The following is a 20,434-nucleotide window of genomic DNA, read 5'->3' on the forward strand; positions in this document are numbered from 1 at the left end:
GTCGCCTCATCCAGCAGCCACAGGCCCTGATGTGGTGTAAGTGGCCTCAGCCAGAACCACAGGCCCTGGTGTAGTGTAAGTGGCCTCAGCCAGTGCCACAGGCCCTGGTGTGGTGTAAGTGGCCTGAGCAAGAGCCACAGACCCTGGTGTGGTGTAATTGGCCTCAATAGCAACTAATGCCCTGGTGTGGTGTAGGTGGCCTCAGCCAGCAGCCACAGGCCCTGGTGTGGTGTAAGTGGCCTCAGCCAGCAGCCACAGGCCCTGGTGTGGTGTAAGTGGCCTCAGCCAGCAACCACAGGCCCTGATGTGGTGTAAGTGGCATCAGCTAGCAGCACAAGACATTGGAAAACAGCCAAAAGCAATGTCGTTAATGTGCCCTCATTAATGGGCAGCTGCTTTTGGTCTTTTAATACACCCCTTCTCTGGATCAAAAGCGGTTCAATGACATGAAAATGAAAGGCTTACAGCACTAGGTATTCCAAGGAAGTCTCCCATCCAAGTACTAACCAAGCCCAGCCCTGCTTAGCTTCCGAGATCAGACGAGGTCGGGCGTGCTCAGGGTGGTATGGCCGTAAGCTGCTGGCCCCAGCACAATGTCTCAATTTATGGATTCAACTGATTAGGTGGCAAGTACCTGAAGTTACGAAGACAATCCTATAACCATACCTGCATGTTTGCATAATACCCTAACCCAAAGGCTCAGTTTAGCATTTATCCAACAGCACAGGCCCTGGATTGTTGAAGATGGCCTCAGGAACCAGAACAGGGCCTGGTGTGTTGTACATGGCCACAGCTAGCAGCACAGGGCCTGGTTTGGTGAAGATGGCCTCGGCCAGAAGCACAGGGCCTGGTGTGATATGAGTGGCCTGAGCAAGAGCCACAGGCCCTGGTGTGGAGTAAGTGGCCTGAGCAAGAGCCACAGGCCCTGGTGTGGTGTAAGTGGCCTGAGCAAGAGCAACAGGCCCTGGTGTGGTGTAATTGGCCTCAATAGCAACTAAGGCCCTGGTGTGGTGTATGTGGCCTCAGCCAGCAGCCACAGGCCCTGGTGTGGTGTAAGTGGCCTCAGAAGCAAAAAAGGCCATGGTGTTGTGTATGTGGCCTCAGCCAGCAGCCACAGGCCCTTGGTGTGGTGTAAGTGGCCTCAGCCAGCAGCCACAGGCCCTGGTGTGGTGTAGGTGGCCTCAGCCAGCAGCCACAGGCCCTTGGTGTGGTGTAAGTCGCCTCATCCAGCAGCCACAGGCCCTGATGTGGTGTAAGTGGCCTCAGCCAGAGCCACAGGCCCTGGTGTGGTGTAAGTGGCCTCAGCCAGAGCCACAGGGTCTGGTGTGATATGAGTGGCCTGAGCAAGAGCCACAGGCCCTGGTGTGGTGTAAGTGGCCTCAGCCAGCAGCCACAGGCCCTGGTGTGGTGTGGGTGGCCTCAGCCAGCAGCCACAGGCCCTTGGTGTGGTGTAAGTCGCCTCATCCAGCAGCCACAGGCCCTGATGTGGTGTAAGTGGCCTCAGCCAGAACCACAGGCCCTGGTGTAGTGTAAGTGGCCTCAGCCAGTGCCACAGGCCCTGGTGTGGTGTAAGTGGCCTGAGCAAGAGCCACAGACCCTGGTGTGGTGTAATTGGCCTCAATAGCAACTAATGCCCTGGTGTGGTGTAGGTGGCCTCAGCCAGCAGCCACAGGCCCTGGTGTGGTGTAAGTGGCCTCAGCCAGCAGCCACAGGCCCTGGTGTGGTGTAAGTGGCCTCAGCCAGAGCCACAGGCCCTGATGTGGTGTAAGTGGCCCCAGCCGGTCACTCAGGCCCTGGTGTGGTGTAGGTGGCATCAGCTAGCAGCACAAGACATTGGAAAAAAGCCAAAAGCAGTGTCGTTAATGTGCCCTCATTAATGGGCAGCTGCTTTTGGTCTTTTAATACACCCCTTCTCTGGATCAAAAGCAGTTCAATGACATGAAAATGAAAGGCTTACAGCACCAGGTATTCCCAGGCAGTCTCCCATCCAAGTACTAACCAAGCCCAGCCCTGCTTAGCTTCCGAGATCAGACGAGGTCGGGCGTGCTCAGGGTGGTATGGCCGTAAGCTGCTGGCCCCAGCACAATGTCTCAATTTATGGATTCAAGTGATTAGGTGGCAAGTACCTGAAGTTACGAAGACAATCCTATAACCATAACTGCATGTTTGCATAATACCCTAACCCAAAGGCTCAGTTTGGCATTTATCCAACAGCACAGGCCCTGGATTGTTGAAGATGGCTTCTGGAACCAGCACAGGGCCTGGTGTGTTGTACATGGCCACAGCTAGCAGCACAGGGCCTGGTTGGGTGAAGATGGCCTCGGCCAGAAGCACAGGGTCTGGTGTGATATGAGTGGCCTGAGCAAGAGCCACAGGCCCTGGTGTGGTGTAAGTGGCCTCAGCCAGCAGCCACAGGCCCTGGTGTGGTGTAAGTGGCCTCAGCCAGCAGCCACAGGCCCTGGTGTGGTGTAAGTGGCCTCAGCCAGTGCCACAGGCCCTGGTGTGGTGTAATTGGCCTCAATAGCAACTAAGGCCCTGGTGTGGTGTATGTGGCCTCAGCCAGCAGCCACAGGCCCTGGTGTGGTGTACATGGCCACAGCCAGCAGCCACAGGCCCTGGTGTGGTGTAAGTGGCCTCAATAGCAACTAAGGCCCTGGTGTGGTGTAAGTGGCCTCAGCCAGCAGCCACAGGCCTTGGTGTGGTGTAAGTCGCCTCATCCAGCAGCCACAGGCCCTGGTGTGGTGTAAGTGGCCTCAGCCAGCAGCCACAGGCCCTGGTGTGGTGTAAGTGGCCTCAGCCAGTGCCACAGGCCCTGGTGTGGTGTAAGTGGCCTCAGCCAGCAGCCACAGGCCCTGATGTGGTGTAAGTGGCCCCAGCCGGTCACTCAGGCCCTGGTGTGGTGTAGGTGGCATCAGCTAGCAGCACAAGACATTGGAAAACAGCCAAAAGCAGTGTCGTTAATGTGCCCTCATTAATGGGCAGCTTCTTTTGGTCTTTTAATACACCCCTTCTCTGGATCAAAAGCGGTTCAATGACATGAAAAAGAAAGGCTTACAGCACCAGGTATTCCCAGGTAGTCTCCCATCCAAGTACTAACCAAGCCCAGCCATGCTTATCTTCCGAGATCAGACGAGGTCGGGCGTGCTCAGGGTGGTATGGCCGTAAGCTGCTGGCCCCAGCACAATGTCTCAATTTATGGATTCAACTGATTAGGTGGCAAGTACCTGAAGTTACGAAGACAATCCTTTAACCATACCTGCATGTTTGCATAATACCCTAACCCAAAGGCTCAGTTTAGCATTTATCTAACAGCACAGGCCCTGGATTGTTGAAGATGGCCTCAGGAACAAGCACAGGGCCTGGTGTGTTGTACATGGCCACAGCAAGAAGCACAGGGCCTGGTTTGGTGAAGATGGCCTCGGCCAGAAGCACAGGGCCTGGTGTGATATGAGTGGCCTGAGCAAGAGCCACAGGCCCTGGTGTGGTGTAAGTGGCCTGAGCAAGAGCCACAGGCCCTGGTGTGGTGTAAGTGGTCTCAGCCAGCAGCCACAGGCCCTGGTGTGGTGTAGGTGGCCTCAGCCAGCAGCCACAGGCCCTTGTGTGGTGTAAGTGGCCTCAGCCAGCAGCCACAGGCCCTGGTGTGGTGTAAGTGGCCTGAGCAAGAGCCACAGACCCTGGTGTGGTGTAATTGGCCTCAATAGCAACTAAGGCCCTGGTGTGGTGTAGGTGGCCTCAGCCAGCAGCCACAGGCCTTGGTGTGGTGTAAGTGGCCTCAGCCAGAGCCACAGGCCCTGATGTGGTGTAAGTGGCCCCAGCCGGTCACTTAGGCCCTGGTGTTGTGTAGGTGGCATCAGCTAGCAGCCACAGGCCCTGGTGTGGTGTAAGTGGCCTCAGCCAGAGCCACAGACCCTGATGTGGTGTAATTGGCCTCAATAGCAACTAAGGCCCTGGTGTGGTGTAGGTGGCCTCAGCCAGCAGCCACAGGCCCTGGTGTGGTGTAAGTGGCCTGAGCAAGAGCCACAGGCCCTGGTGTGGAGTAAGTGGCCTGAGCAAGAGCCACAGGCCCTGGTGTGGTGTAAGTGGCCTGAGCAAGAGCCACAGGCCCTGGTGTGGTGTAATTGGCCTCAATAGCAACTAAGGCCCTGGTGTGGTGTATGTGGCCTCAGCCAGCAGCCACAGGCCCTGGTGTGGTGTAAGTGGCCTGAGAAGCAAATAAGGCCGTATTGTGGTGTATGTGGCCTCAGCCAGGAGCCACAGGCCCTGGTGTGGTGTAAGTGGCCTGAGCAAGAGCCACAGACCCTGGTGTGGTGTAAGTGGCCTCAGCCAGCAGCCACAGGCCTTGGTGTGGTGTAAGTCGCCTCAGCCAGAAGCCACAGGCACTGGTGTGGTGTAAGTGGCCTCAGCCAGCAGCCACAGGCCCTGGTGTGGTGTAAGTGGCCTCATCCAGAGCCACAGGCCCTGGTGTGGTGTAAGTGGCCTCAGAAGCAAATAAGGCCGTGGTGTGGTGTAAGTGGCCTCAGCCAGAAGCCACAGGCACTGGTGTGGTGTAAGTGGCCTCAGCCAGCAGCCACAGGCCCTGGTGTGGTGTAAGTGACTTCAGCCAGTGCCACAGGCCCTGGTGTGGTGTAAGTGGCCTGAGCAAGAGCCACCGACCCTGGTGTGGTGTAATTGGCCTCAATAGCAACTAATGCCCTGGTGTGGTGTAGGTGGCCTCAGCCAGCAGCCACAGGCCCTGGTGTGGTGTAAGTGGCCTCAGCCAGTGCCACAGGCCCTGGTGTGGTGTAAGGGGCCTCAATAGCAACTAATGCCCTGGTGTGGTGTAAGTGGCCTCAGCCAACAGCCACAGGCACTGCTGTGGTGTAAGTGGCCTCAGCCAGTGCCACAGGCCCTGGTGTGGTGTAAGTGGCCTCAGCCAGTGCCACAGGCCCTGGTGTGGTGTAAGGGGCCTCAATAGCAACTAATGCCCTGGTGTGGTGTAAGTGGCCTCAGCCAGCAGCCACTGGCACTGGTGTGGTGTAAGTGGCCTCAGCCAGCAGCCACAGGCCCTGGTGTGGTGTAAGTGGCCTCAGCCAGCAGCCACAGGCCCTGGTGTGGTGTAAGTGGCCTGAGCCAGCAGCCACAGGCCCTGGTGTGGTGTAAGTGGCCTCAGCCAGAAGCCACAGGCCCTGGTGTGGTGTAAGTGCCCTCAGCCAGCAGCCACAGGCCCTGGTGTGGTGTAAGTGGCCTCAGCCAGCAGCCACAGGCCCTGGTGTGGTGTAAGTGGCCTCAGCCAGTGCCACAGGCCCTGGTGTGGTGTAAGTGGCCTGAGCAAGAGTCACAGACCCTGGTGTGGTGTAATTGGCCTCAATAGCAACTAATGCCCTGGTGTGGTGTAGGTGGCCTCAGCCAGCAGCCACAGGCCCTGGTGTGGTGTAAGTGGCCTCAGCCAGTGCCACAGGCCCTGGTGTGGTGTAAGTGGCCTGAGCAAGAGCCACAGGCCCTGGTGTGGTGTAAGTGGCCTCAGCCAGCAGCCACAGGCCCTGGTGTGGTGTAAGTGGCCTGAGCAAGAGCCACAGGCCCTGGTGTGGTGTAAGTGGATTCAGCCAGAAGCCACAGGCACTGGTGTGGTGTAAGTGCCCTCAGCCAGCAGCCACAGGCCCTGGTGTGGTGTAAGTGACCTCAGCCAGCAGCCACAGGCCCTGGTGTGGTGTAAGTGGCCTCAGCCAGCAGCCACAGGCCCTGGTGTGGTGTAAGTGGCCTCAGCCAGTGCCACAGGCCCTGGTGTGGTGTAAGTGGCCTGAGCAAGAGTCACAGACCCTGGTGTGGTGTAATTGGCCTCAATAGCAACTAATGCCCTGGTGTGGTGTAGGTGGCCTCAGCCAGCAGCCACAGGCCCTGGTGTGGTGTAAGTGGCCTGAGCAAGAGCCACAGGCACTGGTGTGGTGTAAGTGGCCTCAGCCAGCAGCCACAGGCCCTGGTGTGGTGTAAGTGGCCTCATCCAGAGCCACAGGCCCTGGTGTGGTGTAAGTGGCCTCAGAAGCAAATAAGGCCGTGGTGTGGTGTAAGTGGCCTCAGCCAGAAGCCACAGGCACTGGTGTGGTGTAAGTGGCCTCAGCCAGCAGCCACAGGCCCTGGTGTGGTGTAAGTGACTTCAGCCAGTGCCACAGGCCCTGGTGTGGTGTAAGTGGCCTGAGCAAGAGCCACCGACCCTGGTGTGGTGTAATTGGCCTCAATAGCAACTAATGCCCTGGTGTGGTGTAGGTGGCCTCAGCCAGCAGCCACAGGCCCTGGTGTGGTGTAAGTGGCCTCAGCCAGTGCCACAGGCCCTGGTGTGGTGTAAGGGGCCTCAATAGCAACTAATGCCCTGGTGTGGTGTAAGTGGCCTCAGCCAACAGCCACAGGCACTGCTGTGGTGTAAGTGGCCTCAGCCAGTGCCACAGGCCCTGGTGTGGTGTAAGTGGCCTCAGCCAGTGCCACAGGCCCTGGTGTGGTGTAAGGGGCCTCAATAGCAACTAATGCCCTGGTGTGGTGTAAGTGGCCTCAGCCAGCAGCCACTGGCACTGGTGTGGTGTAAGTGGCCTCAGCCAGCAGCCACAGGCCCTGGTGTGGTGTAAGTGGCCTCAGCCAGCAGCCACAGGCCCTGGTGTGGTGTAAGTGGCCTGAGCCAGCAGCCACAGGCCCTGGTGTGGTGTAAGTGGCCTCAGCCAGAAGCCACAGGCCCTGGTGTGGTGTAAGTGCCCTCAGCCAGCAGCCACAGGCCCTGGTGTGGTGTAAGTGGCCTCAGCCAGCAGCCACAGGCCCTGGTGTGGTGTAAGTGGCCTCAGCCAGTGCCACAGGCCCTGGTGTGGTGTAAGTGGCCTGAGCAAGAGTCACAGACCCTGGTGTGGTGTAATTGGCCTCAATAGCAACTAATGCCCTGGTGTGGTGTAGGTGGCCTCAGCCAGCAGCCACAGGCCCTGGTGTGGTGTAAGTGGCCTCAGCCAGTGCCACAGGCCCTGGTGTGGTGTAAGTGGCCTGAGCAAGAGCCACAGGCCCTGGTGTGGTGTAAGTGGCCTCAGCCAGCAGCCACAGGCCCTGGTGTGGTGTAAGTGGCCTGAGCAAGAGCCACAGGCCCTGGTGTGGTGTAAGTGGATTCAGCCAGAAGCCACAGGCACTGGTGTGGTGTAAGTGCCCTCAGCCAGCAGCCACAGGCCCTGGTGTGGTGTAAGTGACCTCAGCCAGCAGCCACAGGCCCTGGTGTGGTGTAAGTGGCCTCAGCCAGCAGCCACAGGCCCTGGTGTGGTGTAAGTGGCCTCAGCCAGTGCCACAGGCCCTGGTGTGGTGTAAGTGGCCTGAGCAAGAGTCACAGACCCTGGTGTGGTGTAATTGGCCTCAATAGCAACTAATGCCCTGGTGTGGTGTAGGTGGCCTCAGCCAGCAGCCACAGGCCCTGATGTGGTGTAAGTGGCCCCAGCCGGTCACTCAGGCCCTGGTGTGGTGTAGGTGGCATCAGCTAGCAGCACAAGACATTGGAAAAGAGCCAAAATCAATGTCGTTAATGTGCCCTCATTAATGGGCAGCTGCTTTTGGTCTTTTAATACACCCCTTCTCTGGATCAAAAGCGGTTCAATGACATGAAAATCAAAGGCTTACAGCACCAGGTATTCCCAGGTAGTCTCCCATCCAAGTACTAACCAAGCCCAGCCCTGCTTAGCTTCCGAGATCAGACGAGGTCGGTCATGCTCAGGGTGGTATGGCCGTAAGCTGCTGGCCCCAGCACAATGTCTCAATTTATGGATTCAACTGATTAGGTGGCAAGTACCTGAAGTTACGAAGACAATCCTTTAACCATACCTGCATGTTTGCATAATACCCTAACCCAAGGGCTCAGTTTAGCATTTATCTAACAGCACAGGCCCTGGATTGTTGAAGATGGCCTCAGGAACCAGCACAGGGCCTGGTGTGTTGTACATGGCCACAGCTAGCAGCACAGGGCCTGGTTTGGTGAAGATGGCCTCGGCCAGAAGCGCAGGGCCTGGTGTGATGTGAGTGGCCTGAGCAAGAGCCACAGGCCCTGGTGTGGTGTAAGTGGCCTCAGCCAGAAGCCACAGGCACTGGTGTGGTGTAAGTGGCCTCAGCCAGCAGCCACAGGCCCTGGTGTGGTGTAAGTGGCCTCAGCCAGCAGCCACAGGCCCTGGTGTGGTGTAAGTGGCCTCAGCCAGCAGCCACAGGCCCTGGTGTGGTGTAAGTGGCCTCAGCCAGCAGCCACAGGCCCTGGTGTGGTGTAAGTGGCCTCAGCCAGAGCCACAGGCCCTGGTGTAGTGTAAGTGGCCTCAGCCAGTGCCACAGGCCCTGGTGTGGTGTAAGTGGCCTGAGCAAAAGCCACAGACCCTGGTGTGGTGTAATTGGCCTCAATTGCAACTAATGCCCTGTTGTGGTGTATGTGGCCTCAGCCAGCAGCCACAGGCCCTGGTGTGGTGTAAGTGGCCTCAGCCAGTGCCACAGGCCCTGGTGTGGTGTAAGGGGCCTCAATAGCAACTAATGCCCTGGTGTGGTGTAAGTGGCCTCAGCCAGCAGCCACAGGCACTGGTGTGGTGTAAGTGGCCTCAGCCAGCAGCCACAGGCCCTGGTGTGGTGTAAGTGGCCTCAGCCAGCAGCCACAGGCCCTGGTGTGGTGTAAGTGGCCTGAGCCAGCAGCCACAGGCCCTGGTGTGGTGTAAGTGGCCTCAGCCAGAAGCCACAGGCACTGGTGTGGTGTAAGTGCCCTCAGCCAGCAGCCACAGGCACTGGTGTGGTGTAAGTGACCTCAGCCAGTGCCACAGGCCCTGGTGTGGTGTAAGTGGCCTGAGCAAGAGCCAAAGACCCTGGTGTGGTGTAATTGGCCTCAATAGCAACTTATGCCCTGGTGTGGTGTAAGTGGCCTCAGCCAGCAGCCACAGGCCCTGGTGTGGTGTAAGTGGCCTCAATAGCAACTAATGCCCTGGTGTGGTGTAAGTGGCCTCAGCCAGCAGCCACAGGCCCTGGTGTGGTGTAAGTGGCCTCAGCCAGCAGCCACAGGCCCTGGTGTGGTGTAAGTGGCCTGAGCAAGAGCCACAGACCCTGGTGTGGTGTAATTGGCCTCAATAGCAACTAATGCCCTGTTGTGGTGTATGTGGCCTCAGCCAGCAGCCACAGGCCCTGGTGTGGTGTAAGTGGCCTCAGCCAGTGCCACAGGCCCTGGTGTGGTGTAAGGGGCCTCAATAGCAACTAATGCCCTGGTGTGGTGTAAGTGGCCTCAGCCAGCAGCCACAGGCACTGGTGTGGTGTAAGTGGCCTCAGCCAGCAGCCACAGGCCCTGGTGTGGTGTAAGTGGCCTCAGCCAGCAGCCACAGGCCCTGGTGTGGTGTAAGTGGCCTGAGCCAGCAGCCACAGGCCCTGGTGTGGTGTAAGTGGCCTCAGCCAGAAGCCACAGGCACTGGTGTGGTGTAAGTGCCCTCAGCCAGCAGCCACAGGCCCTGGTGTGGTGTAAGTGACCTCAGCCAGCAGCCACAGGCCCTGGTGTGGTGTAAGTGGCCTCAGCCAGCAGCCACAGGCCCTTGTGTGGTGTAAGTGGCCTCAGCCAGTGCCACAGGCCCTGGTGTGGTGTAAGTGGCCTGAGCAAGAGTCACAGACCCTGGTGTGGTGTAATTGGCCTCAATAGCAACTAATGCCCTGGTGTGGTGTAGGTGGCCTCAGCCAGCAGCCACAGGCCCTGGTGTGGTGTAAGTGGCCTCAGCCAGCAGCCACAGGCCTTGGTGTGGTGTAAGTGGCCTGAGCAAGAGCCACAGGCCCTGGTGTGGTGTAAGTGGCCTCAGCCAGCAGCCACAGGCCTTGGTGTGGTGTAAGTGGCCTGAGCAAGAGCCACAGGCCCTGGTGTGGTGTAAGTGGCCTCAGCCAGAAGCCACAGGCACTGGTGTGGTGTAAGTGCCCTCAGCCAGCAGCCACAGGCCCTGGTGTGGTGTAAGTGACCTCAGCCAGCAGCCACAGGCCCTGGTGTGGTGTAAGTGGCCTCAGCCAGCAGCCACAGGCCCTGGTGTGGTGTAAGTGGCCTCAGCCAGTGCCACAGGCCCTGGTGTGGTGTAAGTGGCCTGAGCAAGAGTCACAGACCCTGGTGTGGTGTAATTGGCCTCAATAGCAACTAATGCCCTGGTGTGGTGTAGGTGGCCTCAGCCAGCAGCCACAGGCCCTGGTGTGGTGTAAGTGGCCTCAGCCAGTGCCACAGGCCCTGGTGTGGTGTAAGTGGCCTGAGCAAGAGCCACAGACCCTGGTGTGGTGTAATTGGCCTCAATAGCAACTAATGCCCTGGTGTGGTGTAAGTGGCCTCAGCCAGCAGCCACAGGCCCTGGTGTGGTGTAAGTGGCCTCAGCCAGCAGCCACAGGCCCTGATGTGGTGTAAGTGGCCCCAGCCGGTCACTCAGGCCCTGGTGTGGTGTCGGTGGCATCAGCTAGCAGCACAAGACATTGGAAAACAGCCAAAAGCAATGTCGTTAATGTGCCCTCATTAATGGGCAGCTGCTTTTGGTCTTTTAATACACCCCTTCTCTGGATCAAAAGCGGTTCAATGACATGAAAATGAAAGGCTTACAGCACCAGGTATTCCCAGGTAGTCTCCCATCCAAGTACTAACCAAGCCCAGCCCTGCTTAGCTTCCGAGATCAGACGAGGTCGGGCGTGCTCAGGGTGGTATGGCCGTAAGCTGCTGGCCCCAGCACAATGTCTCAATTTATGGATTCAACTGATTAGGTGGCAAGTACCTGAAGTTACGAAGACAATCCTTTAACCATACCTGCATGTTTGCATAATACCCTAACCCAAAGGCTCAGTTTAGCATTTATCTAACAGCACAGGCCATGGATTGTTGAAGATGGCCTCAGGAACCAGCACAGGGCCTGGTGTGTTGTACATGGCCACAGCAAGAAGCACAGGGCCTGGTTTGGTGAAGATGGCCTCGGCCAGAAGCACAGGGCCTGGTGTGATATGAGTGGCCTGAGCAAGAGCCACAGGCCCTGGTGTGGTGTAAGTGGCCTGAGCAAGAGCCACAGGCCCTGGTGTGGTGTAAGTGGTCTCAGCCAGCAGCCACAGGCCCTGGTGTGGTGTAGGTGGCCTCAGCCAGCAGCCACAGGCCCTTGTGTGGTGTAAGTGGCCTCAGCCAGCAGCCACAGGCCCTGGTGTGGTGTAAGTGGCCTGAGCAAGAGCCACAGACCCTGGTGTGGTGTAATTGGCCTCAATAGCAACTAAGGCCCTGGTGTGGTGTAGGTGGCCTCAGCCAGCAGCCACAGGCCTTGGTGTGGTGTAAGTGGCCTCAGCCAGAGCCACAGGCCCTGATGTGGTGTAAGTGGCCCCAGCCGGTCACTTAGGCCCTGGTGTTGTGTAGGTGGCATCAGCTAGCAGCCACAGGCCCTGGTGTGGTGTAAGTGGCCTCAGCCAGAGCCACAGACCCTGATGTGGTGTAATTGGCCTCAATAGCAACTAAGGCCCTGGTGTGGTGTAGGTGGCCTCAGCCAGCAGCCACAGGCCCTGGTGTGGTGTAAGTGGCCTGAGCAAGAGCCACAGGCCCTGGTGTGGAGTAAGTGGCCTGAGCAAGAGCCACAGGCCCTGGTGTGGTGTAAGTGGCCTGAGCAAGAGCCACAGGCCCTGGTGTGGTGTAATTGGCCTCAATAGCAACTAAGGCCCTGGTGTGGTGTATGTGGCCTCAGCCAGCAGCCACAGGCCCTGGTGTGGTGTAAGTGGCCTGAGAAGCAAATAAGGCCGTATTGTGGTGTATGTGGCCTCAGCCAGGAGCCACAGGCCCTGGTGTGGTGTAAGTGGCCTGAGCAAGAGCCACAGACCCTGGTGTGGTGTAAGTGGCCTCAGCCAGCAGCCACAGGCCTTGGTGTGGTGTAAGTCGCCTCAGCCAGAAGCCACAGGCACTGGTGTGGTGTAAGTGGCCTCAGCCAGCAGCCACAGGCCCTGGTGTGGTGTAAGTGGCCTCATCCAGAGCCACAGGCCCTGGTGTGGTGTAAGTGGCCTCAGAAGCAAATAAGGCCGTGGTGTGGTGTAAGTGGCCTCAGCCAGAAGCCACAGGCACTGGTGTGGTGTAAGTGGCCTCAGCCAGCAGCCACAGGCCCTGGTGTGGTGTAAGTGACTTCAGCCAGTGCCACAGGCCCTGGTGTGGTGTAAGTGGCCTGAGCAAGAGCCACCGACCCTGGTGTGGTGTAATTGGCCTCAATAGCAACTAATGCCCTGGTGTGGTGTAGGTGGCCTCAGCCAGCAGCCACAGGCCCTGGTGTGGTGTAAGTGGCCTCAGCCAGTGCCACAGGCCCTGGTGTGGTGTAAGGGGCCTCAATAGCAACTAATGCCCTGGTGTGGTGTAAGTGGCCTCAGCCAACAGCCACAGGCACTGCTGTGGTGTAAGTGGCCTCAGCCAGTGCCACAGGCCCTGGTGTGGTGTAAGTGGCCTCAGCCAGTGCCACAGGCCCTGGTGTGGTGTAAGGGGCCTCAATAGCAACTAATGCCCTGGTGTGGTGTAAGTGGCCTCAGCCAGCAGCCACTGGCACTGGTGTGGTGTAAGTGGCCTCAGCCAGCAGCCACAGGCCCTGGTGTGGTGTAAGTGGCCTCAGCCAGCAGCCACAGGCCCTGGTGTGGTGTAAGTGGCCTGAGCCAGCAGCCACAGGCCCTGGTGTGGTGTAAGTGGCCTCAGCCAGAAGCCACAGGCCCTGGTGTGGTGTAAGTGCCCTCAGCCAGCAGCCACAGGCCCTGGTGTGGTGTAAGTGACCTCAGCCAGCAGCCACAGGCCCTGGTGTGGTGTAAGTGGCCTCAGCCAGCAGCCACAGGCCCTGGTGTGGTGTAAGTGGCCTCAGCCAGTGCCACAGGCCCTGGTGTGGTGTAAGTGGCCTGAGCAAGAGTCACAGACCCTGGTGTGGTGTAATTGGCCTCAATAGCAACTAATGCCCTGGTGTGGTGTAGGTGGCCTCAGCCAGCAGCCACAGGCCCTGGTGTGGTGTAAGTGGCCTCAGCCAGTGCCACAGGCCCTGGTGTGGTGTAAGTGGCCTGAGCAAGAGCCACAGGCCCTGGTGTGGTGTAAGTGGCCTCAGCCAGCAGCCACAGGCCCTGGTGTGGTGTAAGTGGCCTGAGCAAGAGCCACAGGCCCTGGTGTGGTGTAAGTGGATTCAGCCAGAAGCCACAGGCACTGGTGTGGTGTAAGTGCCCTCAGCCAGCAGCCACAGGCCCTGGTGTGGTGTAAGTGACCTCAGCCAGCAGCCACAGGCCCTGGTGTGGTGTAAGTGGCCTCAGCCAGCAGCCACAGGCCCTGGTGTGGTGTAAGTGGCCTCAGCCAGTGCCACAGGCCCTGGTGTGGTGTAAGTGGCCTGAGCAAGAGTCACAGACCCTGGTGTGGTGTAATTGGCCTCAATAGCAACTAATGCCCTGGTGTGGTGTAGGTGGCCTCAGCCAGCAGCCACAGGCCCTGATGTGGTGTAAGTGGCCCCAGCCGGTCACTCAGGCCCTGGTGTGGTGTAGGTGGCATCAGCTAGCAGCACAAGACATTGGAAAAGAGCCAAAATCAATGTCGTTAATGTGCCCTCATTAATGGGCAGCTGCTTTTGGTCTTTTAATACACCCCTTCTCTGGATCAAAAGCGGTTCAATGACATGAAAATCAAAGGCTTACAGCACCAGGTATTCCCAGGTAGTCTCCCATCCAAGTACTAACCAAGCCCAGCCCTGCTTAGCTTCCGAGATCAGACGAGGTCGGTCATGCTCAGGGTGGTATGGCCGTAAGCTGCTGGCCCCAGCACAATGTCTCAATTTATGGATTCAACTGATTAGGTGGCAAGTACCTGAAGTTACGAAGACAATCCTTTAACCATACCTGCATGTTTGCATAATACCCTAACCCAAGGGCTCAGTTTAGCATTTATCTAACAGCACAGGCCCTGGATTGTTGAAGATGGCCTCAGGAACCAGCACAGGGCCTGGTGTGTTGTACATGGCCACAGCTAGCAGCACAGGGCCTGGTTTGGTGAAGATGGCCTCGGCCAGAAGCGCAGGGCCTGGTGTGATGTGAGTGGCCTGAGCAAGAGCCACAGGCCCTGGTGTGGTGTAAGTGGCCTCAGCCAGAAGCCACAGGCACTGGTGTGGTGTAAGTGGCCTCAGCCAGCAGCCACAGGCCCTGGTGTGGTGTAAGTGGCCTCAGCCAGCAGCCACAGGCCCTGGTGTGGTGTAAGTGGCCTCAGCCAGCAGCCACAGGCCCTGGTGTGGTGTAAGTGGCCTCAGCCAGCAGCCACAGGCCCTGGTGTGGTGTAAGTGGCCTCAGCCAGAGCCACAGGCCCTGGTGTAGTGTAAGTGGCCTCAGCCAGTGCCACAGGCCCTGGTGTGGTGTAAGTGGCCTGAGCAAAAGCCACAGACCCTGGTGTGGTGTAATTGGCCTCAATTGCAACTAATGCCCTGTTGTGGTGTATGTGGCCTCAGCCAGCAGCCACAGGCCCTGGTGTGGTGTAAGTGGCCTCAGCCAGTGCCACAGGCCCTGGTGTGGTGTAAGGGGCCTCAATAGCAACTAATGCCCTGGTGTGGTGTAAGTGGCCTCAGCCAGCAGCCACAGGCACTGGTGTGGTGTAAGTGGCCTCAGCCAGCAGCCACAGGCCCTGGTGTGGTGTAAGTGGCCTCAGCCAGCAGCCACAGGCCCTGGTGTGGTGTAAGTGGCCTGAGCCAGCAGCCACAGGCCCTGGTGTGGTGTAAGTGGCCTCAGCCAGAAGCCACAGGCACTGGTGTGGTGTAAGTGCCCTCAGCCAGCAGCCACAGGCACTGGTGTGGTGTAAGTGACCTCAGCCAGTGCCACAGGCCCTGGTGTGGTGTAAGTGGCCTGAGCAAGAGCCAAAGACCCTGGTGTGGTGTAATTGGCCTCAATAGCAACTTATGCCCTGGTGTGGTGTAAGTGGCCTCAGCCAGCAGCCACAGGCCCTGGTGTGGTGTAAGTGGCCTCAATAGCAACTAATGCCCTGGTGTGGTGTAAGTGGCCTCAGCCAGCAGCCACAGGCCCTGGTGTGGTGTAAGTGGCCTCAGCCAGCAGCCACAGGCCCTGGTGTGGTGTAAGTGGCCTGAGCAAGAGCCACAGACCCTGGTGTGGTGTAATTGGCCTCAATAGCAACTAATGCCCTGTTGTGGTGTATGTGGCCTCAGCCAGCAGCCACAGGCCCTGGTGTGGTGTAAGTGGCCTCAGCCAGTGCCACAGGCCCTGGTGTGGTGTAAGGGGCCTCAATAGCAACTAATGCCCTGGTGTGGTGTAAGTGGCCTCAGCCAGCAGCCACAGGCACTGGTGTGGTGTAAGTGGCCTCAGCCAGCAGCCACAGGCCCTGGTGTGGTGTAAGTGGCCTCAGCCAGCAGCCACAGGCCCTGGTGTGGTGTAAGTGGCCTGAGCCAGCAGCCACAGGCCCTGGTGTGGTGTAAGTGGCCTCAGCCAGAAGCCACAGGCACTGGTGTGGTGTAAGTGCCCTCAGCCAGCAGCCACAGGCCCTGGTGTGGTGTAAGTGACCTCAGCCAGCAGCCACAGGCCCTGGTGTGGTGTAAGTGGCCTCAGCCAGCAGCCACAGGCCCTTGTGTGGTGTAAGTGGCCTCAGCCAGTGCCACAGGCCCTGGTGTGGTGTAAGTGGCCTGAGCAAGAGTCACAGACCCTGGTGTGGTGTAATTGGCCTCAATAGCAACTAATGCCCTGGTGTGGTGTAGGTGGCCTCAGCCAGCAGCCACAGGCCCTGGTGTGGTGTAAGTGGCCTCAGCCAGTGCCACAGGCCCTGGTGTGGTGTAAGTGGCCTGAGCAAGAGCCACAGGCCCTGGTGTGGTGTAAGTGGCCTCAGCCAGCAGCCACAGGCCTTGGTGTGGTGTAAGTGGCCTGAGCAAGAGCCACAGGCCCTGGTGTGGTGTAAGTGGCCTCAGCCAGAAGCCACAGGCACTGGTGTGGTGTAAGTGCCCTCAGCCAGCAGCCACAGGCCCTGGTGTGGTGTAAGTGACCTCAGCCAGCAGCCACAGGCCCTGGTGTGGTGTAAGTGGCCTCAGCCAGCAGCCACAGGCCCTGGTGTGGTGTAAGTGGCCTCAGCCAGTGCCACAGGCCCTGGTGTGGTGTAAGTGGCCTGAGCAAGAGTCACAGACCCTGGTGTGGTGTAATTGGCCTCAATAGCAACTAATGCCCTGGTGTGGTGTAGGTGGCCTCAGCCAGCAGCCACAGGCCCTGGTGTGGTGTAAGTGGCCTCAGCCAGTGCCACAGGCCCTGGTGTGGTGTAAGTGGCCTGAGCAAGAGCCACAGACCCTGGTGTGGTGTAATTGGCCTCAATAGCAACTAATGCCCTGGTGTGGTGTAAGTGGCCTCAGCCAGCAGCCACAGGCCCTGGTGTGGTGTAAGTGGCCTCAGCCAGCAGCCACAGGCCCTGATGTGGTGTAAGTGGCCCCAGCCGGTCACTCAGGCCCTGGTGTGGTGTCGGTGGCATCAGCTAGCAGCACAAGACATTGGAAAACAGCCAAAAGCAATGTCGTTAATGTGCCCTCATTAATGGGCAGCTGCTTTTGGTCTTTTAATACACCCCTTCTCTGGATCAAAAGCGGTTCAATGACATGAAAATGAAAGGCTTACAGCACCAGGTATTCCCAGGTAGTCTCCCATCCAAGTACTAACCAAGCCCAGCCCTGCTTAGCTTCCGAGATCAGACGAGGTCGGGCGTGCTCAGGGTGGTATGGCCGTAAGCTGCTGGCCCCAGCACAATGTCTCAATTTATGGATTCAACTGATTAGGTGGCAAGTACCTGAAGTTACGAAGACAATCCTTTAACCATACCTGCATGTTTGCATAATACCCTAACCCAAAGGCTCAGTTTAGCATTTATCTAACAGCACAGGCCATGGATTGTTGAAGATGGCCTCAGGAACCAGCACAGGGCCTGGTGTGTTGTACATGGCCACAGCTAGCAGCACAGGGCCTGGTTTGGTGAAGATGGCCTCGGCCAGAAGCGCAGGGCCTGGTGTGATGTGAGTGGCCTGAGCAAGAGCCACAGGCCCTGGTGTGGTGTAAGTGGCCTCAGCCAGAAGCCACAGGCACTGGTGTGGTGTAAGTGGCCTCAGCCAGCAGCCACAGGCCCTGGTGTGGTGTAAGTGGCCTCAGCCAGCAGCCACAGGCCCTGGTGTGGTGTAAGTGGCCTCAGCCAGAGCCACAGGCCCTGGTGTGGTGTAAGTGGCCTCAGCCAGCAGCCACAGGCCCTGGTGTGGTGTAAGTGGCCTCAATAGCAACTAATGCCCTGGTGTGGTGTAAGTGGCCTCAGCCAGCAGCCACAGGCCCTGGTGTGGTGTAAGTGGCCTGAGCAAGAGCCACAGACCCTGGTGTGGTGTAATTGGCCTCAATAGCAACTAAGGCCCTGGTGTGGTGTAGGTGGCCTCAGCCAGCAGCCACAGGCCCTGGTGTGGTGTAAGTGGCCTCAGCCAGCAGCCACAGGCCCTGGTGTGGTGTAAGTGGCCTCAGCCAGCAGCCACAGGCCCTGATGTGGTGTAAGTGGCCCCAGCCGGTCACTCAGGCCCTGGTGTGGTGTAGGTGGCATCAGCTAGCAGCACAAGACATTGGAAAACAGCCAAAAGCAATGTCGTTAATGTGCCCTCATTAATGGGCAGCTGCTTTTGGTCTTTTAATACACCCCTTCTCTGGATCAAAAGCGATTCAATGACATGAAAATGAAAGGCTTACAGCACCAGGTATTCCCAGGCAGTCTCCCATCCAAGTACTAACCAAGCCCAGCCCTGCTTAGCTTCCGAGATCAGACGAGGTCGGGCGTGCTCAGGGTGGTATGGCCGTAAGCTGCTGGCCCCAGCACAATGTCTCAATTTATGGATTCAACTGATTAGGTGGCAAGTACCTGAAGTTACGAAGACAATCCTTTAACCATACCTGCATGTTTGCATAATACCCTAACCCAAAGGCTCAGTTTAGCATTTATCTAACAGCACAGGCCCTGGATTGTTGAAGATGGCCTCAGGAACCAGCACAGGTTCTGGTGTGTTGTACATGGCCACAGCTAGCAGCACAGGGCCTGGTTTGGTGAAGATGGCCTCGGCCAGAAGCGCAGGGCCTGGTGTGATGTGAGTGGCCTGAGCAAGAGCCACAGGCCCTGGTGTGGTGTAAGTGGCCTCAGCCAGAAGCCACAGGCACTGGTGTGGTGTAAGTGGCCTCAGCCAGCAGCCACAGGCCCTGGTGTGGTGTAAGTGGCCTCAGCCAGAGCCACAGGCCCTGGTGTGGTGTAAGTGGCCTCAGCCAGTGCCACAGGCCCTGGTGTGGTGTAAGTGGCCTGAGCAAGAGCCACAGACCCTGGTGTGGTGTAATTGGCCTCAATAGCAACTAATGCCCTGGTGAGGTGTAGGTGGCCTCAGCCAGCAGCCACAGGCCCTGGTGTGGTGTAAGTGGCCTCAGCCAGTGCCACAGGCCCTGGTGTGGTGTAAGGGGCCTCAATAGCAACTAATGCCCTGGTGTGGTGTAAGTGGCCTCAGCCAGCAGCCACAGGCACTGGTGTGGTGTAAGTGGCCTCAGCCAGCAGCCACAGGCCCTGGTGTGGTGTAAGTGGCCTCAGCCAGCAGCCACAGGCCCTGGTGTGGTGTAAGTGGCCTGAGCCAGCTGCCACAGGCCCTGGTGTGGTGTAAGTGGCCTCAGCCAGAAGCCACAGGCACTGGTGTGGTGTAAGTGCCCTCAGCCAGCAGCCACAGGCCCTGGTGTGGTGTAAGTGACCTCAGCCAGCAGCCACAGGCCCTGGTGTGGTGTAAGTGGCCTCAGCCAGCAGCCACAGGCCCTGGTGTGGTGTAAGTGGCCTCAGCCAGTGCCACAGGCCCTGGTGTGGTGTAAGTGGCCTGAGCAAGAGTCACAGACCCTGGTGTGGTGTAATTGGCTTCAATAGCAACTAATGCCCTGGTGTGGTGTAGGTGGCCTCAGCCAGCAGCCACAGGCCCTGGTGTGGTGTAAGTGGCCTCAACCAGTGCCACAGGCCCTGGTGTGGTGTAAGGGGCCTCAATAGCAACTAATGCCCTGGTGTGGTGTAAGTGGCCTCAGCCAGCAGCCACAGGCACTGGTGTGGTGTAAGTGGCCTCAGCCAGCAGCCACAGGCCCTGGTGTGGTGTAAGTGGCCTCAGCCAGTGCCACAGGCCCTGGTGTGGTGTAAGTGGCCTGAGCAAGAGCCACAGACCCTGGTGTGGTGTAATTGGCCTCAATAGCAACTAAGGCCCTGGTGTGGTGTAAGTGGCCTCAGCCAGAAGCCACAGGCACTGGTGTGGTGTAAGTGGCCTCAGCCAGCAGCCACAGGCCCTGGTGTGGTGTAAGTGGCCTCAGCCAGCAGCCACAGGCCCTGGTGTGGTGTAAGTGGCCTCAGCCAGAGCCACAGGCCCTGGTGTGGTGTAAGTGGCCTGAGCAAGAGCCACAGACCCTGGTGTGGTGTAATTGGCCTCATTAGCAACTAATGCCCTGGTGTGGTGTAGGTGGCCTCAGCCAGGAGCCACAGGCCCTGGTGTGGTGTAAGTGGCCTCAGCCAGCAGCCACAGGCCCTGGTGTGGTGTAAGTGGCCTCAGCCAGTGCCACAGGCCCTGGTGTGGTGTAAGTGGCCTGAGCAAGAGTCACAGACCCTGGTGTGGTGTAATTGGCTTCAATAGCAACTAATGCCCTGGTGTGGTGTAGGTGGCCTCAGCCAGCAGCCACAGGCCCTGGTGTGGTGTAAGTGGCCTCAACCAGTGCCACAGGCCCTGGTGTGGTGTAAGGGGCCTCAATAGCAACTAATGCCCTGGTGTGGTGTAAGTGGCCTCAGCCAGCAGCCACAGGCACTGGTGTGGTGTAAGTGGCCTCAGCCAGCAGCCACAGGCCCTGGTGTGGTGTAAGTGGCCTCAGCCAGTGCCACAGGCCCTGGTGTGGTGTAAGTGGCCTGAGCAAGAGCCACAGACCCTGGTGTGGTGTAATTGGCCTCAATAGCAACTAAGGCCCTGGTGTGGTGTAAGTGGCCTCAGCCAGAAGCCACAGGCACTGGTGTGGTGTAAGTGGCCTCAGCCAGCAGCCACAGGCCCTGGTGTGGTGTAAGTGGCCTCAGCCAGCAGCCACAGGCCCTGGTGTGGTGTAAGTGGCCTCAGCCAGAGCCACAGGCCCTGGTGTGGTGTAAGTGGCCTCAGCCAGTGCCACAGGCCCTGGTGTGGTGTAAGTGGCCTGAGCAAGAGCCACAGACCCTGGTGTGGTGTAATTGGCCTCAATAGCAACTAATGCCCTGGTGTGGTGTAGGTGGCCTCAGCCAGCAGCCACAGGCCCTGGTGTGGTGTAAGTGGCCTCAATAGCAACTAATGCCCTGGTGTGGTGTAAGTGGCCTCAGCCAGCAGCCACAGGCCCTGGTGTGGTGTAAGTGGCCTCAGCCAGCAGCCACAGGCCCTGGTGTGGTGTAAGTGGCCTCAGCCAGCAGCCACAGGCCCTGATGTGGTGTAAGTGGCCCCAG

General features: G+C 58.6%; 8 non-coding genes across 8 annotated transcripts; all 8 read right to left on the reverse strand.

The window, feature by feature from the left end:
- Nucleotides 1–458: 458 nt before the first annotated feature.
- Nucleotides 459–577, reverse strand: LOC145426613 (5S ribosomal RNA). Its single transcript, XR_013907323.1, has one exon. It is a non-coding gene; the product is annotated as a 5S ribosomal RNA (ribosomal RNA).
- Nucleotides 578–1,950: 1,373 nt separating this feature from the next.
- On the reverse strand, nt 1,951–2,069 carry LOC145426531 (5S ribosomal RNA). The gene has a single exon (XR_013907241.1). It is a non-coding gene; the product is annotated as a 5S ribosomal RNA (ribosomal RNA).
- A 979-nt stretch (nt 2,070–3,048) lies between these two features.
- LOC145427083 (5S ribosomal RNA) lies at nt 3,049–3,167 on the reverse strand. The gene has a single exon (XR_013907807.1). It is a non-coding gene; the product is annotated as a 5S ribosomal RNA (ribosomal RNA).
- Nucleotides 3,168–7,604: 4,437 nt separating this feature from the next.
- LOC145427174 (5S ribosomal RNA) lies at nt 7,605–7,723 on the reverse strand. Its single transcript, XR_013907903.1, has one exon. It is a non-coding gene; the product is annotated as a 5S ribosomal RNA (ribosomal RNA).
- A 2,831-nt stretch (nt 7,724–10,554) lies between these two features.
- Nucleotides 10,555–10,673, reverse strand: LOC145427806 (5S ribosomal RNA). The gene has a single exon (XR_013908348.1). It is a non-coding gene; the product is annotated as a 5S ribosomal RNA (ribosomal RNA).
- A 2,943-nt stretch (nt 10,674–13,616) lies between these two features.
- Nucleotides 13,617–13,735, reverse strand: LOC145427175 (5S ribosomal RNA). Its single transcript, XR_013907904.1, has one exon. It is a non-coding gene; the product is annotated as a 5S ribosomal RNA (ribosomal RNA).
- A 2,830-nt stretch (nt 13,736–16,565) lies between these two features.
- LOC145427807 (5S ribosomal RNA) lies at nt 16,566–16,684 on the reverse strand. The gene has a single exon (XR_013908349.1). It is a non-coding gene; the product is annotated as a 5S ribosomal RNA (ribosomal RNA).
- Nucleotides 16,685–17,663: 979 nt separating this feature from the next.
- On the reverse strand, nt 17,664–17,782 carry LOC145426532 (5S ribosomal RNA). The gene has a single exon (XR_013907242.1). It is a non-coding gene; the product is annotated as a 5S ribosomal RNA (ribosomal RNA).
- Between the last annotated feature and the right edge of the window lie 2,652 nt (nt 17,783–20,434).

This window comes from Astatotilapia calliptera, chromosome 3 (assembly GCF_964374335.1).
Source record: "Astatotilapia calliptera chromosome 3, fAstCal68.1, whole genome shotgun sequence".
Lineage (NCBI taxonomy): Eukaryota > Metazoa > Chordata > Actinopteri > Cichliformes > Cichlidae > Astatotilapia > Astatotilapia calliptera.